This window comes from Schistocerca gregaria, chromosome 2, assembly GCF_023897955.1.
Source record: "Schistocerca gregaria isolate iqSchGreg1 chromosome 2, iqSchGreg1.2, whole genome shotgun sequence".
NCBI classification, from domain to species: domain Eukaryota; kingdom Metazoa; phylum Arthropoda; class Insecta; order Orthoptera; family Acrididae; genus Schistocerca; species Schistocerca gregaria.
In genome coordinates this window covers 662,134,481-662,153,378 of record NC_064921.1, presented here as the reverse complement: position 1 = coordinate 662,153,378, position 18,898 = coordinate 662,134,481, and the positions used below count along the sequence as shown (strand labels likewise).

The 18,898-nt window shown below is 41.5% G+C and overlaps 1 long non-coding RNA gene across 1 annotated transcript; it reads right to left on the bottom strand.

The window, feature by feature from the left end:
* Positions 1 to 13,744: 13,744 nt before the first annotated feature.
* Positions 13,745 to 17,321, bottom strand: LOC126336452 (uncharacterized). The gene is made up of 3 exons (XR_007564962.1): positions 17,245 to 17,321; positions 13,869 to 14,129; positions 13,745 to 13,782 (listed from the first exon to the last, which is right to left on the bottom strand). It is a non-coding gene; the product is annotated as an uncharacterized LOC126336452 (long non-coding RNA).
* Between the last annotated feature and the right edge of the window lie 1,577 nt (positions 17,322 to 18,898).

The window sequence follows — 18,898 nt, the reverse complement described above, 5'->3', positions numbered from 1 at the left end:
TACCCTTCCTGGGACAATGAATTCGCGGTGTTCTTATTTCAATTTCCAGTAGTGTAAATTGGTGATCCCTTGATGCCTCAGAACATGTCCTACCAACCGATCCCTTCTTCTGGTCAAGTTGTGCCACAAACTTCTCTTCTCCCCAATCCGATTCAATACTTCCTCATTAGTTATGCGATCTACCCATCTAATCTTCAGCATTCTTCTGTAGCACCACATTTCGAAAGCTTCTATTCTCTTCTTGTCCAAACTATGTATCGTCCATGATTCACTTCCATACATGGCTACACTCCATACAAATACTTTCAGAAATGACTTCCTGACACTTAAATCTATGCTCGATGTTAACAAATTTCTCTTCTTCAGAAACGCTTTTCTTGCCATTGCCAGTCTACATTTTATATCCTCTCTACTTCGACCATCATCAGTTATTTTGCTCCCCAAATAGCAAAATCCTTTACCACTTTAAGTGTCTCACTTCCTAATTTAATTCCCTCAGCATCACCCGACTTAATTCGACTACATTCCTTTATCCTCGTTTTGCTTTTGTTGATGGTCATCTTATATCCTCCTTTCAAGACACTATCCACTCCGTTCAACTGCTCTTCCAAGTCCTTTGCTGTCTCTGACAGAATTACAATGTCATCGGCGAACCTCAAAGTTTTTATTTCTTCTCCATGGACTTCAATACCTACTCCGAATTTTTCTTTTGTTTCCTTCACTGCTTGCTCAATATACAGATTTAATAACATCGGGGATAGACTACAGCCCTGTCTCACTCCCTTCCCAACCACTGCTTCCCTTTCATGTCCCTCGACTCTTATAACTGCCATCTGGTTTCTGTACAAATTGCAAATTGCCTTTCGCTCCCTGTATTTTACCCCTGCCACCTTTAGAATTTGAAAGAGAGTATTCCAGTCAACATTGTCAAAAGCTTTCTCTAAGTCTACAAATGCTAGAAACGTAGGTTTGCCCTTCCTTAATCTAGCTTCTAAGATAAGTCGTAGGGTCAGTATTGCCTCACGTGTTCCAACATTTCTACGGAATCCAAACTGATCTTCCCGGAGGTCGGCTTCTACTAGTTTTTCCGTTTGTCTGTAAAGAACTCGCGTTAGTATTTTGCAGCTGTGACTTATTAAACTGATAGTTCGTTAATTTTCACATCTGTCAACACCTGCTTTCTTTGGGATTGGAATTATTATATTCTTCTTGAAGTCTGAGGGTATTTCGCCTGTCTCATACATCTTGCTCAACAGATGGTAGAGTTTTGTCAGGACTGGCTCTCCCAAGGCCGTCAGTAGTTCCAATGGAATGTTGTCTACTCCAGGGGCCTTGTTTCGACTCAGGTCTTTCAGTGCTCTGTCAAACTCTTCACGCAGTATCGTATCTCCCATTCCATCATCATCTACATCCTCTTCCATTTCCATAATATTGTCCTCAAGTACATCGCCCTTGTATATACCCTCTATATACTCCTTCCACCTTTCTGCTTTCCCTTCTTTGGTTAGAACTGGGTTTCCATCTGAGCTCTTAACATTCATACAAGTGGTCTTCTTTTCTCCAAATGTCTCTTTAATTTTCCTGTAGGCAGTATCTATCTTACCCCTAGTGAGACAAGCCTCTACATCCTTACATTTGTCCTCTAGCCATCCCTGCTTAGCCATTTTGCACTTCCTGTCGATGTCATTTTTGAGACATTTGTATTCCTTTTTGCCTGCTTCATTTACTGCATTTTTATATTTTCTCCTTTCATCAATTAAATTCAATATTTCTCCTGTTACCCAAGGATTTCTACTAGCCCTCGTCTTTTTACCTACTTGATCCTCTGCTGCCTTCACTACTTCATCCCTCAAAGCTACCCATTCTTCTTCTATTGTATTTCTTTCCCCCATTTCTGTCAATTGCTCCCTTATGCTCTCCTTGAAATTCCGTACAACCTCTGGTTCTTTTAGTTTATCCAGGTCCCATCTCCTTAAATTCCCACCTTTTTGCAGTTTCTTCAGTTTTAATCTACAAGTCATAACCAACAGATAGTGGTCAGAATCCACTTCTGCCCCTGGAAATGTCTTACAATTTAAAACCTGGTTCCTAAATCTCTGTCGTACTATTATATAATCTATCTAAAACCTGTCAGTATCGCCAGGCTTCTTCCATGTATACAGCCTTCTTTTATGATTCTTGAACCAAGTATTACCTATGATTAAGTAGTGCTCTGTGCAAAATTCTACCAGGCGACTTCCTCTTTTATTTCTTTGCCCCAGTCCATATTCACCTACTACGTTTCCTTCTCTCCCTTTTCCTACTACCGAATTCCAGTCACCCATGACTATTAAATTTTCGTCACCCTTCACTATCTGAATAATTTCTTTTATTTGTTTATACATTTCTTCAATTTCTTCGTCATCTGCAGAGATAGTTGGCATATAAACTTGTACTACTGTAGTAGGTGTGGGCTTCGTATCTGTCTTGGCCACAATAATGCGTTCACTATGTTGTTTGTAGTAGCTTAGCCGCATTCCTATTTTCCTATTCATTATTAAACCTACTCCTGCATTACCCCTATTTGATTTTGTGTTAATAACCCTGTAGTCACCTGAACAGAAGTCTTGTTCCTCCTGCCACCGAACTTCACTAATTCCCACTATATCTAACTTTAATCTATCCATTTCCCTTTTTAAATTTTCTAACCTACCTGCCTGATTAAGGGATCTGACATTCCACACTCCGACCCGTAGAACGTCAGTTTTCTTTCTCCTGATAACGACATCCTCTTGAGTAGTCCCCACCCGGAGATCCGAATGGGGGACTATTTTACCTCCGGAATATTTTACCTAAGAGGATGCCATCATCATTTAATCATACAGTAAAGCTGCATGCCCTCGGGAAAAATTACGGCTGTAGTTTCCCCTTGCTTTCAGCCGTTCGCAGTACCAGCACAGCAAGGCTGTTTTGGTAATTGTTACAAGGCCAGATCAGTCAATCATCCGGACTGTTGCCCCTGCAACTACTGAGAAGGCTGCTGCCCCTCTTCAGGAACATCACGTTTGTCTGGCCTCTCAACAGATGGTTGCACCTACGGTACGGCTATCTGTATCGCTGAGGCACGCAAGCCTCCCCACCAACGGCAAGGTCCATGGTTCATGGGGGGGGGGGGGATTTCAAATTTATGAACAGTAATGTGTTTGATAAAACTGTGCAGAACTAATGAAAGCAAAAGACATAAAATTAACTATATTCCGAGAAGGTAGATACGGGGAAGATGTATCCACTGCAAAGTCAATTTACAAAAGAGCTTTATTATCGAAACTTCAATATTGAAATAAACTAACTCTTGCAGTGTTTGACTAGCAAATATTAGTAGGTTCAAATAGTAGTAGGTATGCTTATGTTGCATATTTCAGAAACCAATCTCAGACACTTTCTTTCTGAGTATATACCAAAAACAGCATATAAAATTGTATTACATGGATATCACGTGGTTGATACTTAGGTGTCCTGTAAATAACTACTATAACACTCCACACGTAAATAAACAGTGGATTGCATAACTGAAACGAGAGATGAATTGTGAATCTTTATCGAATTTATCAGTGTATGAACCAAAAACGCATGCAATTGAAACTGCTCGAAAATGTGGAAACATAATGAGCAGAATACAGGGTATGAAACAGTCTTGTCAGAGAGTGAACCATTGGTAGTTACTGGCAATGTGTTTTGAATTCTGATGTTAAAACAACTGCGTATTGTGTTACGCAAACCAGTCATGACTGGCTGTTATGATAGCACATACCCTATTTTTAAACCTGAGTCAGTTCAAATCCATTCCACACTTCTTTGTTGATTCACCAATTATTTAGACTGTTGAACTGTCCCTACCAGACCCCTCAATCACCAACAGATTGAAAAAAGGAGATGTCACAGTATTTCGATGTACAAAATCTCTAGACAGCAAATGCAGAGAGGACAGCAGCAGACATAACAGACTGTTACAAGTCGTCTCCTAATACCTTGCTTTATTACCAATTTATTGCCAGTAATATCACTTATTCATCGATCCAACTTTTCACAGTCTTCAAGCATATCGTATATCTCTGACCAGACAAAAATGCATAGTATTCAAGCATGTTTTATATTTCTGAGCAGTCAAAAATGCATGTGTGATTTCTCAGACATGCAAGCTAAGAGAGGCTTTGGCTAGTTTCAATAAGCAAAAAAGCTATGTGAGCGAGTTCAGACTTGTCGATGCCTGTCTGGCTGCCAAGGAATTGGTATGTGTGTCGTACTATGCCAACCTGAGTCAAATGTAAGAATTGTGAAATACGTAACTAACTTTCCAATTCTTCCCGAGATGGTTCATAGGTTGGTTGGTTGAGGTTGGTTGGTTGAGGGGCCCAAACAGCAAGATCATCGGATCCATCAGATTAGGGAAGGATGGGAAAGGAAGTCGGTCATAACATTTCAAAGGTACCGTCCTGACATTTCCCAAAAGCGATTTAGAAAAATCACAGAAAACTTAAATCAGAATGGCTGGGCGCGGGTTTGAACCGTCGTCCTCCCGAATGCAAGTCCAGTGCGTCAACCCCTGCTCCACCGCACTCGGTAATGGTTACTTCGTCAGGCATCAATTGGACCATTAACCTGCATCTAAAACGTAAGCATTATGATTGTTAATTGTGATAAATAATGGAGCATTATTAAAACATCCAAAAACATGGTGCAGAAAAGTTTTTGATCATGACGCTGATATACACAGATTCAGATTGTTTAGATATGTTTGAAGAGGCCGCTAGTTTAGACAAAATTCAGACAATTTTACTGCTTGACAGCTTGTCTGCTGTGTCACGGTGGTGGTCAGTTTCAAGTGAATCAAATGTGTCCCCACACATAATCTGAGCTGTGCCTGTCTGTCTGGCCTCCGTCCGAAAAAAGCCATCATCAGCATGTGTCTTACACTGTCTTAGATCAGTGTCGGTTCTTAAAAATGCATTGTCAGTCATCTTAAAAAATGGTTCGTTTATGGACGCATTTCTACTGGTACCGTATTTCGGTTTTACTATTTTACACTTTAATTCGTATCAATTTTCGCTGTTAATTAGGCTATTAATTAAGATTCTCCTATGTTTAGGTAAGATGTAATTACAGTTTGCGAACATGGTTACAACATACAACACCTTAGTATGCAAACAGGCACCTCTGACCGTAATATCAAGGTGAAATATCTCAGCTGAGATAAGTTAATCTTGTGTGACTTTAATTAAACACATAAACACGTAACACATCCTTGCGCTTCTAACTGATGGAAAATAACTGTTTTTCTTCTTTGACATGCTTCGATCTTCGTCTTTGCGCGTTTTAGGTCTTAGCAGTAAACAAGCGAACAGCATTATACATGCCTTGTAACAACCACTGTTTATTTCTGTGGCATACGCAGCTCACTAACCTGGCTCGTTAGATATTCCTGGCGGGCACTACTACATCTGATACAGCTTCACTTATGACTTAAATACTATCTCCTCCCTCCCCTGTAGCATATCATCACACTACCTAATAACTTTTTCATCTGACAACCATTTATGTGTTTCACCATATACATCTATATTTACCATTCACTCTTCAACCATTTTACGTTTACTGTTTACAGTTCAATCATTTACCATTTAACAATGTACGGTTTACCATTTTCTGTTTACCCCATGAGATTTTTGTTTACAATTCCTTAAAATTTTCTTTGAGCATTGTAATATTCAGTTCCGTTAGGTGAAAGATTAGTCTTAGGTACTGATTGTTGCAATCTCGGCGGAATATTTAGAAGAGACTGGCATTGCTGCAAAAATAGTAAACTGAAGCTGACCCCGTACAGATTGCTGTTCACATCGGTACCTCTAATACCCAGTAGCACGTCCTCTTGCACTGATGCATGCCTGTATTCGTCATGGCATACTATCCAGAAGTTCATCAAGGCACTATTGGTCCAAACTGTTCCACTCCTCAAAGGTGATTGGTGGATCATGTCTTCCATAAGCAGCCCTTTTCAATCTATCCCAGGCATGTTAAATAGGGTTCATGTCTGCAGAATGTGCTGGTCCTCTATTCGAGCAATGTCGTTATCCTGAAGGAAGTCCTTCTCAAGATTGGCACGATGTGGGTGCCAATTGTCCTCCACGAAGACGAATGACTTGTCAACATGCTGCCTATATGGCTGCACTATCGGTCGGAGGATGGCATTCACGTATCGTATAGCCGTTACGGCGCCTGACACGATCACCAGCGGCGTACATCGGCCCTACGTAATGCCACACCAAAACAGCAGGGAACCTCCACCTTGCTGCACTCGCTGGACAGTGTGTCTAAGGCGTTCAACCTGACCGGGTTGCTTGCAAACACGTCTCCGACAATTGTCTGGTTGAAGGCATATGCGACACTCATCCGTTCGGCATGTTGCTGGGCCCCCCTACATGGTGTCGTGGCTGCAAAGATGGACCTCCCCATGGACGTCGGCAGCGAAGTCGCGCAACATGCAGCATACTGCGCATTGGTTTAGTCCTATGGCTGCACGAAAAGCATTACTCAACATGGCGGCGTTGCTGTCAGGGTCCCTCCGAGCCATAATCTATAGGTAGTGGCGCCCCACTGCAGTAGTAGCTCTTGGGCGGCCTGAGCGAGGCATGTCATCGACAGTGCCTGTGTCTCTATATCTCCTCCATGTCTGAACAACATCGCTTTGGTTCACTCCCAGATGCCTGGACACTTCCCTTGTTGACAGCCCTTCCTGGCAAAAAGTAACAATGGGGACGCGATCGAACCGCTTTATTGACCGTCTAGGCATGGTTGAACCACAGACAACACGAGCTGTGTACTTCCTTCGTAGTGGAATGACTGCAACTAATCGGCTGTCGGACCCCCTCCATCTAATAGGCGCTCTTCATGCATGTTTGTTTACTCTTTGGGCAGTTTTAGTGGCATCTCTGAACAGTTAAGGGGACTGTGTCTGTGGTACAATACCCCAATACCCACACGCAACCTCTGTCTTGAGGAGTTCTGGGAACCGGGGTGCAGCAAAACGTTTTCTTTTTTTTTTTTGTGTATGAAGTAGGTTGTGGTCTCTCTTCCTTGTCAAACATCCATCTGCACGGCTGTGGGCACTGTTACTCTGTATTAGCGTGATGCCTCCTGACGAGGTCTGATGTTTTGTTTGGTATGTCCTCATTACAGGCAAAGTAATTCAGTTAATAAGACGACCCTAAATGTTTCACGATCTATTTTCGGTTGGAGTCACATTTACACTTTCTTTGCTTTAGGATTTCTTTTTATTTTTATGTTTCTATTATTTATTCTGCCACTCATGGTAAAAGATTTGCGTCGACCTAATACCCCTGTCGATAATTTTTATGACTTGCTCTGATATCCATTCAAATACAAAAGGATATCAACATACAGTGTCAATCGAAATCTCTCAACACTAACAGTATCAGAAAGTTAGGAAATTTATTTAACCATGTGATTATACTCTCTTGCATTTTATACAACCGTTTTTGGGGGGAAAACAGTCTCATGTTGTAGGTAAAATCAGAACGAAAGATCCATTACATTGGCATATTTGATTGATGACAAGGAATGTAATAAACGACAGGAGTACTGATTTGCTATAGCTGACTAATGCAACCTTTCAGATAGAGAAGGAGACAGAGTGAGAGGACTTCCTTCAGTGTTAAATGGTTGAATGCATGTCATTGTTTAACCCACTAGAAGATATCCCACAGAATGAAACTAGCGTGTTCTAACGAATATTTTTACCAGACAGTACTCGGAAAATGTCAATTCCAGACAATCTGAATACAATAACAAATCGAAAGTGTGACAGTATGTGCTTTCGTTTTAGTAAAGGTCAATCAGAAATTATATTTTAACTTTACATAACTGGGATTCACGGTCATGTGAAATTTCTTGAAAGACATCATGTTTACGCCGGTGACTGTTAAACTTTTTGTTACCATTGTCTTATATATGTCATGTATATGTATGTAACAGTAAATGACAACGACATATAGATGTGTCAGCTTGTATAAAGCAGACATGGCTTAAAGCCAAAACATTTGCACTTCATAATGGCCTAAGATCGAAATTGCAATAGCGGAAATGAAAAGTTTAACAGTCACTGGCGTAAACGTGATGTATTTCGAGAGAAATTATTTTGTCTTTGTGTGTCGTCATGATTGGGAGCCTCCATCTCCCGACATAGCCTCCACTTGTCTGTCGCCGTAAGAGCTGATGTATCAAGTGACAGAGAGAAATTTTGGGCTGATTTCAATTTTGACAATAGTGAAGTTCATTGGTGCTGCCAATGACTGATTCTACAGCCATTCCAGCCTCCACCTGTAGTTTTGATTGTGGTCATATCGAGCTCCTCCTGCGAGACAATGTGTTGGGACATCAAAGTCATTTTATAATATTTTAGTGACTTCATGTTTCACTTTGATTACATACATTTAGATTATTTAAGAGTCTGCTTTCCACTCTGATCACACATGCGATATTTTCCCATCTGTAGTACTATCTGACTTTTCAATTATAGCAAAGTTTAATTATAAGTGTGTTGGCACTGTTTCTCAATTGTTTTACGAATAACTTCAACAGATCCGGCCGGAGTGGCCGAGTGGCTCTACAGTCTAGAACCGAGCGACCGTTGCGGTCGAAGGTTCGAATCCTGCCTCGGGCATGGGTGTTTCTGATGTCCTTACGTGAGTTAAGTTTAAGTAATTCTAAGTACTAGGGGACTGATGACCACAGCAGTTAAGTCCCATAGTCCTCAGAGCCATTTTAACCATTTTTTAACTTCAACGGAATAAACTAAAATAAATGTGATTGTTACTTCATTTAATAGTCACTGGATTCCTCATTCAGTATTTTGGAGGGTTATTAGTTACAGTTACTCAATTACAAGGCTCATTTATATATATAACTTCATCTACCCAGCGCAGCTTCACTTGCTCTGATCCCTGCCCAGGTGGGGCATTTTGTGACGTTTGCTTCAAACTGGGCCTACAAATCGACCTGCGGCGCTGGCAGCGACCGTAGCGACGGCAGACGTGCCCGTTTCCTGCTCGGCGGTCATCGGCGTCTGCTCCGCGCTTCACCGGAAACGCTGATAGGCGGCGGCGGAAGCTTTTACGGCGGGCGATCGCAGGTGCCATTCGTTTGTTTGCGAGTGCGCACAGTGATAGCGGCGTAGCGCAGACACGCCGGCGCAGCCTCCGGCCGTAAAACGCTGGCGCCGCCGCGCTTATCGTGCAGCGAGCAAGCGCCCAACCACCAGCCGTGCCGTCAGCGCCAGTGAATCGTGAAATGCGCTGTTTTCATAAATTTACGGAATTATACTGCTTCGTCATGCTTCATTTCTATCACCTTCAGTTATGGTGTACTTCACCGAGAACTGAACTTGATGAGCTTTGTTTTATTAGAGCTGGCGGAGTGGTTAGGGCGCTGGACTCGTTGTTAGGAGAAGCTGGTTCGAATCCCAGACCCGCAAACCGGGCTTCCAGTAGCTTGCATTAAACACACCAGATGACTGGTTCCTCTGTCCTCTGAATAAGCTACCTCCGACGACTTTCATTCTTTTTCTTCAGCTAATGGTTGTGTTGCGGCTCTGTCCACATTGTCGAGTGGATACTACACTCAGCTCTTCCGTCCTTCTAGTTATCAGAACTCATCAAAAATTCCTCTCCAAGTAAAGTGTGTCATTATGTTGCTAAATATCATGGTGACAGGAATTACAAGATCTCTAGACATACGGAAGAATAAGAAGCGGTGAACTACATCACAATGAACATCATCCCCAGCTGCAGTCCGAATCAACTACTGTTTGTCCCTTAAACTATCGATTATCTAATAATAACGAAAATAGCGATTAGAAGGAAACTCACGTGATCAAAACTTTGTCTGTACCTACAAATAGTCTCATCGTCAATACACTTAATTCGATACCGTTTATTTTTATAATTTTCGCTGATCTATGCAGATGGTGTAGCACTGATAAGTAGTTCCAAAAGAGAATTAATGACAATGATGCACAATTACTACAAAATTGCTGAGAAAACAGGATTACATGATAATGAAAAGACAGAATACGTTCCCATAAGCAATGAAACCAGAAAAGATACACCTTTGACTGTAAATGGATTCAGTTTCAAGACTGTTGACCACTTCAAGTACGTAGAAGTCTTTTTAGTAATAACAACGGAACAGATACAGAAATAGATGCCCGTTTATCAATAGCAAACAAGACAATTTTAGTTTCATCAAAATTCTAAGAAAAATATCACTTAGCAGTAACTTCAAAATCCGCTTATATCAATCGACCATTATACCTGTGATGTAATATGGATGTGAAACACTAAAATTTAGAAAGAAGGATGAAGAAAGACTTAATATTCGAAAGAAAAGTACTAAGGAAAATTTTTGGACCTGTATACGACCATAATAACATTGAATGTAGAATAAGAAGAAATGAATAATTAACAAGGCTGTACAAACACTGTAACATCGTCATAGTCCTCAAGAGGAGAAGATTGGATTGGGCAGATCACACAGCAAGAATGACAATAGACTACCTAGAATGGTATTCAGCAGAACAGTTGATGGAACGAGAGGAAGAGGAAGATCCAGAATCAGATGGCAGGATATCATTCGGGACGACACAACTAGGATGAAGAGCAACAGCAACTGGACAACCAGCGCACTGGACAGGCAGAAGTGGAAGAGGCTCACAGAGCAGGTGCATGGTCGATAAGGCCCTTGCCACATGTAAAGTAAGGAAAGTGAGCATGAACATACTAAATTAATAACACCAAGAGATCGGATGTGCCCTGAACCTTGTAATACTACATATTCCCGTTACAACCAAGCAACGTACACACCATCCAGTCACATTAAAGTGACCACCGCATATGTTAGATGTTGACGTGCAACAACCACTCACAGTCCACAGTCGGTAGGTGGCAGTGTTGGCAGTAGAGATGGGCAAAACTGTTCTTTTCAGAGATTGGATCAGAACTGTTCACTCCCTGAAATGAACTAGCTCTTTTTCATGACTCACCACTCATTCACAATAGAAAATAAATGGAAGGCACATTGCCCTTTAAACTTGGTTTATTCCAGTACTATGCCTGTATTTTGATCTTATTTGATCCTGTTGTGAAGTAACACAGATAATGAGTAATAATTTTGTATTGTTTATTGAAATTTCCACGATATGACAAAGTTTTTGATTATTGATTTACTTTGCACTAGAGTGGTGTTTTGGGTGATCGGAAAATGTTGTAACTTGAGATTTACTTTAACAATATATTTGGCTATAATGTATTAAAATTTCATTAACCTTGTGCTAATACATTGCAAGCCATATACTTTTAAAGTGAACGTTTCCTTCCGAAGACACCAAAATCCGTACTACAATAAGAAAAAAATATATAAATTTGACTGTAAGACCAAAGTGCTGCATATAGCACGTAAGGAAAATATTGGTGTATCACATTTTGCTACATGTTTATCGGTTCGCTTGTAATTAAAGCGTAAATTCGAGTGTCCATAATAAAAAATCCTATAGTAAGAGGAGGCGACAGGAACCTAATCTGATCAGTTTAAACAAATAAAAATAAAATAAACGCAAATGATGCATACATAACATAATTATGTAATATACATAACGGTATTACTAAGAAGAACAATATCCAGTAGAGACGAACTCCGAAGCACAGGCGCTGAGTCATGCAGGTCAGGCCGCGAGCTGTACTACTGCGTGAGCTAAGACCGCAGAGACCAGAGTGACACCTGAGTTGTTTTGCTCAACGCTCTGGCTAGAGTCGAGAACGGTGGGGTGAGCGTTGAGCGGGCGAGTTCATAGGGTGGGGGGAGCGGTGAACGGCCACCAGTCACCCGCTCCGAGACGAATCGTCCGTTCTCTTGCTAGCAGGTTGTTGCAAGTAGTTCTTTGTTCTCTGCTAGGAAGCTCTCTGTCCTGTTGCTCGCATCAACTGCCCAGAGGTCAGGACGTGCGACTGAAACGATCGCCGACGAAGTGTGATGCTAAGTTAACGTGCACCAGACACGGCACGCAGCAGAGGAAGCACAGAGATGGCACGGCAGATGTGAAACACAAAACCCAATGGGGCACTGCACAATGCAGGCAGCCAAGGCAGGAGTAGGGCAGAGGCTGGTGATGGCTGTGTTGTGTGGCGCGCAGTGTGCTCTGATCTGCAGAGGCCCCGCTGATATGCTCGGTCTCTCTCTCTCTCTCTCTCTCTCTCTCTCTCTCTCTCTCTCTCTCTGCTGTGGGAAACGTTTGGAGCTACCGTTCTTTTCTTCTGAATCACTGATTGTTCACTCCTTTGAAAGATTCAACTCTATGAATTAGTTCAGGAGCGGATCCCCCATCTCTAATTGGCAGTGGAGGATGTATAAAGCGCGTAGGGGGTCAGTGGAAAACATTCCATTCTTTGTCGTAATGTGGGAAAAGAGTGATTTATCTGACGTCCAAAGCGCCATGATCATATGCTTTTGGGTCAAGGCTAGAAGCACTTCTGAATGACTAAATCTGCAAATTGTTCAAGTGCAGCGGTGGTCAAACTAGACTATACAAGCCAAAATGGCGTTATCCAAAACTGGTGCCAAGCCATCTGTGGTGCACCATGGACCACACATGACAGAGGTGAACGACGACTGCGGCTATGTGTACTGACAAATAGACGTGGAACTGTGAGCACCTTACCACCCATATGTACCAAGAGGTTACAGACAGCCTCTCCTCAATGCCCGTTCAGCGAACGGGCCGCAGGCGCATTGTACATGCACCGAGGTGACTCCCAATACAAAAACTAGACGCCCATTGAGTGGCAACAGGTGACTTTTCAGAGTAATCACTGGAACCTACAATTATGGATAAAGGGGTGTGAGGTGAAAGGTTAGCGACCATGTACCATCACGTGTCTTTTCCTGTTACTAGCTGATTGGCATAAATACCTCTGAAACAGATGGGCTTTGGCAACCTCAATTTCAGTTAATTACAACACAGATTGAGTAATATATCAGATCTCAATAACAGCGCAATAAAAACAGGTACCCCTTCATTAATAAGAGTTTCAGCTAACCTAAATTATGAAACAGCTCTAAAATTAATTAAAAGGTAACAGACAGCCTTCTATAATAACAGGTTCAGTGAAATAAAATTATCGAATGGCAAACATGCAGGCCTTTAATAATTACAGCTTTACTTAAGTAAAATTACCAGACAGAAAACAGGCAAGCTTCCAATAATAACAGCTTCAGTTAAGTAAAAATAAAAAAAATAAAAAAACAGGCAGGCCTTCAATGGTAACAACTCCAGTCAAGTGAAATTACCAAATAGTAAAAAAGCCAGCCTTCTTTAATAACAGCTTAAGTTACATAAGACAACCAAATAGAAAACAGGTAGGCCTTCATGAATAACTTGTCAGTGTGTGGCACTTTGGTGATGTGGTAGGGAGAATGATGTTCATTTTGCTGAGTCCATTTCTGGATAACGTTTGTTGGTACTTCCTAATATTCCGTTTGCCGTTCGTTTGTATTTGTTTGACTATTCAATGTTTATTTTTGGAGAGGTGGTGGTAGTAGTTACCATGCCTCAGAGTTCATGGAAAACGTTTGTAACAACTTCCTTTGTAGGATAGGAGAGACAGGTATCTTTCTGTCTTGTGCCCTTCTTCGTCTTGCATCTTCTCTTCTTTCTTATAGTCTTCTGTTCTTGTTGTGCTAGGAAATTTAATGTAGGAGAGATATACAATTAGTAGGATCTGACTGCCTTTACAAATATAAGTTGATGAGTTTATTTCTTGTACCTTCTTTCTAGTCTCATCGTAACATGATTCTACCCCACTTGTCAGTGAAGTAGCAGCATCGTGGCGTATGACATGCCCATGCCACGTGTTGTTCTTCTGAAATCCAATCTGGTTGCCACCTGCATTTCCAGTGTGGTGTTGGACTTCATGTTGTTGTCGTAGATCTAAGTGCTTTCACAACATGTCAGTACCCTCTCCGTCGGTATCTCGAAGCATCTGGTGTTGAGGGAGCTGGCGATTGATGTTGGTGGCGATGTCCCTCTGGCGGGTAGAAATATTTATTATCTTTTGTTTTAGATATATTTGTTATCGTTATTTACAAAAAAAGAATACTCAAAACTACAAGAAATTGTTAGTCTGTTTTGTGTCATCGTCTTTTTTTAAATTTTGTTGTTCTGTTGATCTATTAATTTAACTTTTATTTAGTGGTTAGTATAAGATAGGGTGGACGTTAGTTTGCCCAACCTCTTCCGCGTTTTTCATGTTAATCTTTACGTTTTGCAGTATTCCGTGGCCTAACTTCTACTTCTGGTTCCCTTTGATGTGTAATTATTCGCGCCCTGGTCTCGGCAGTTGCTGTTTCTGACATAGTGATCTCCTGCAAATTACCCTTGACCGTTGGCATTTTGATTCCTAAACCCATATCCACCACTATATGAGTGTCCATTACCGTTCCTATTTCGGTACCAATTATTCTGGTTCTCGTTTCTATGCCAATTACCTTCATTATGCCACCTTCCTGACCTGCTAAATTGCTTGAAATTATTGGTATTAGAGTTAGGATTATTATTACTGGAATATTCGTTCCTGGTCTTCTCCTTTCGCTGTTCCCTGTCCTTCCTTTTTTTTCTTTCACCTCGTCTTCTTTAAACATGAATTCAAGTTCCCTTAAGACCTCTTTCAATTCTTCGGTATTTTCGTTTTTCTCTACTGTCGCCTGTTGATATTTTACCGGTAACTTCATTCTACGTAGACGTATCAGCTCTCCCTTATGATCTGTCTAGGCATTGGTTCTTTTTGTTCATTTTGTCAAAGAATTTTACCACGCTTTTCGCCCCCGAGTTTTAATTTCGTTTTGCGCCTCCTTAGACCAATATATTCCGAGAAATCCTGTTCTGCACAGTAGGTAAGACGTACAGGTAGCAGCGATATTTTTCAGCCGGCCGAAGTGACCGAGCGGTTCTAGGCGCTACAGTTCGGAACTGCGCGACCACTACGGTCGCAGGTTCGAATCCTGCCTCGGGCATGGATGTGTGTGATGTTCTTAGTTAGGTTTAAGTAGTTCTAAGTTCTAGGGGACTGATGACCTCAGATGTTAAGTCCCATAGTGCTCAGAGCCATTTGAACCATTTTTTTTAAATCTTTTTCATCACCTCCGCTACTGTTCCTGACATGTGTGCACAAATGAAGTCAAGTTTGTGAGCAACGCTCCAATGGTTTGGCAAGCCTACTTGGAACCGATGAATGTGCGTGCATGCAAGCTACCACCATTTTCCTTGAAATGTTGAAATTTCTAACTGTTAGGAAATGGTCTGTCCCGTATCTACTCATAAATCCGGTTTCTGGTTGATTCATGGACTCAAATAATCTGCCACTGCTTGTGTCATCCTGCCTGTTCTCTGGTAATCTACTGCCTGTCTGGATATGCTCAGTTTCCTGTCCCGTAATTGCATCATATCGCAACATTGGTGAACAAAAGTGTTGTTCGTTTGTCTCTACATCCGTCATTCGCGGTACTGTACCTGTGCTACTATTACATTGTGTCAATGGATTTACTGGTTCATTCGTCTGTCTGTTAGTATCGGCTGTCTGTATGCGTCCTGTTTTTCTAGATACTGTGCATGGTTCTGTGGTATGTAATGTATTACTTTAATCGAGGTTTTCTGTTTCGATTTCTGCGCTAGTGTTACGTCTGGCCTTGGTTCTAGTTGAACTTTCTTAGACGGCGCGTGTTCGTGTACTGCATTAATGCTTGACTTAACAGTTGTTTCGCTACAGGTGTAATCGGTCCCGATATTGTCTTCGATAGTTTGTATCAACTCTGTTCGAAGCTTCTCAAACTGATCTTTGTTTTTCAGTTCTATCTTATTGATCCGCTGATCATATTTCTTAAGCGCAACTCTTACGACCTTGCTTTGAATTGCTTGTTCTTCCGAAATTTATATTGCTGTTCGAGTGGCTTTTTTCGTAAAACATTCCACCTTTTTGTCAACGTTTACGATTTCTACTATGTCCAATTGGACCTTGTCCACGTATGTGCTTAATTGCTGCTGACATTGTATTAGTAACTGGATTCTTTCTCTAGATTCTTTCGCGTCTTTGTTTATCTGTGTGATCTGACTATCAATTCTAGCGATCCCTTCTTCCATCTGGATTTTAACCTATCGAATCTGTGTCTTTATCTCTTGTCTCAAGTTCTGATTATCCTGTTTCAATTGCTGATGCTGTTTCGTCATCTGTGTATTAATATCCTGATTCTGTTTCGTCATCTGTATACTCTGTTTCGTTATACTATCGTACACTGTACACTGCTTTTTGCTGAACTGTCTGTTTTCGTTCTATTGTTTTCTATTCGGTCAGTTACTACGTTTACTGGGCTATGCTGTGGCGTTTCTAAGTTTCGTAACTGCAACAATCCGTGCTGTCTTCCCTTCGCCCTGTGTTGTACTTTATGTTGAGGACTAGATGCGAATGTCATTAACCATTACGTGGCGCAAACACCTCCGCCCACTGCCCTCTCTGTTGTGTATGTCTTGTGTTTGCAGGCACAGTTGTGTCTGTTACGGTACCCTTTCGCGGCGCTCGCAACTCCACAAAGTTGTTGTCTGTTGCTGAGGCATATTTAGAATGTGTGCAAGAGGTTCGACGTATTCTAAATGTTCCCCCTCTTCCTTACGGTCTACTTGTTTTTGGACGTCAGCTATTGACTGTATTGACGCGTATTCTGTCTCTGAATATGTGCCAAAAAACGCGTTTCCTTAGCTCGTTTTGCTGCTAATCTTTGCCATTTCCTGCGTGGCCTGTCTATTTCTGGCTCAGAATGTGCCCTACACGGAATTCCGTATTCTGGAAATTTGAACTCGTCCCTTCGATTCCCATCTGTCTGATCTGTCTCAATTCTATCCCAATCTAACTGAGCCTGCTTATTCTGTAGCTCACCGACTGTACTATTCTCTGATTCACAGTTTGTCCAATTCTCAGGTTCACCGTCTGTCCTATTCACAACAAGCTCGTTTATTTGCTGTTTATCTGACTGATTCTCCCCCATCTTGTCTACTTGCTGTCAATCCCGTAACCTTTTGCCTTGTGCTTTTTTTAACATGGAAGTTCTTGCAACACACCACAACTCTATCTACAAAACTGGACGACCACTTACCAGTTGGTTGAATCAACGACAACAACTTCTCGGTTGTTCTGTCTGCTCTGCTACACTCTCCAATCTCCACCTGTGAACTTGCAAAGGGAGAAAAATGTTATTTCTTAATTCTAACTCATTTGATACTGCGTCACTCTGCGTTTCTGCGTCTCCTTGCATCTGTGTCTATCACCTGAAACTCCTATGCCCTAACAGCTACTCAAAAATCGTAAAAATCCAAAGTTTTCCAACACAGTAGCACAAGACCTTATCCCTACAATTATATTTTCCTCGCTACTGGTATCGATTCAAACCCAAAATTTTTGCAAATATCTCTTAATGATATGAAAAAAATTTTCAACTATGACAGCGACCTGCCGTACCTAACTCTGACACTATCCATTCCTATTAATCTACCTATTTTTACCTGGCAGTTTTACGTATCCTGGGAGTTTTACCAATCCAGGCGATTTTACCAATCCTAGCAGTTTTGACTATCCTGGCAGGTTCGCCATTTTCTGTGAGTGTGTAGGTCCTATTTTGTCAAGTTGCGCCATGGATTGATCCAACAAGTACCCTTTGGCTTCTGCAAGAAACAATTTCCACCTCACACTACTACAGAAGTCAGACATATGCTCCTATGCTCCTAATGTACCAACAAGAACTGCTTGACAAACATTCAGCAACAAATATCTTCTGGAGTCGTTCGCTGTAAGTAAAAGATACAAAAATATCCTATATTCTTACGTAACTAGTGGAATACTTGGGTACTGGAGTATTGCTAGTTAGTGTAAGAAAAACATTAAATGAACGAAAAATATTATTTATTGCAAAAAAATTCTGAGAAATCAAGTGAAACTTTTTTTTATAAATTAGTAAATTTCAGGGTTCTATTCGGAACAGTAGACTGCCTCTTATGGATAGGAATGCTATTATTTTACAAAGTATGGAAAGGTTATTTTCTCCCTTTTCTTTGAAAATGTTATTTACTCGGCAGAATGGCTGAGAGCCGCGCCTACGCAACGTGAATAACATTTCTAGTTACGGTCAAGGCTGTCGCTTGAGAACTGTAATGGGGTACACTGTTATGGAGGACAGATGGGGCTCGCATGCGCTGTAGCGCACAATATCGTGAGCTGGGACGACTGCTGCCTGCGTCGCTCGCTGCTGACAAATAACGCAACTATCTCTTTCTATCTAGATTGACCTTCGCCAATCAAACTCTCCCTGCACCTTGATGAAGTCAAGGACTCCTATCCGCACCTAGTCTAACTAGTGGCGTAGTACACCAGTCAGATAACCAGTCCACCACGATGCCACTCCATATTCGTTCTCTGGCGTTTAACTAGTACTCTTTGCATGTTCACACTGGACAATAAGTGTGCCGGCCAACACAGTGAACAATGCTTCATCACGAGCGACTCAAAAAAGAATACGACAATGATTCGCTAATGACAGAGGTGCTCTCCCAGTGAAGTACTGAGGAGAGACTTTGTTCCTCGCTATTTGCGTACAGTTACGATTGCGCTCGCTCTCGTTACATGTTCCCGCTCCAAGAGCGACAATGGAACGGCTCCTTTTTCTTGAAAAATTGTATGGATATATAATTCGCTGTCTTCTGTCACTCCTCTGGCTCTCTGCGTCAGAAATATTCCGCCAATCAGCGTTTCTCTTT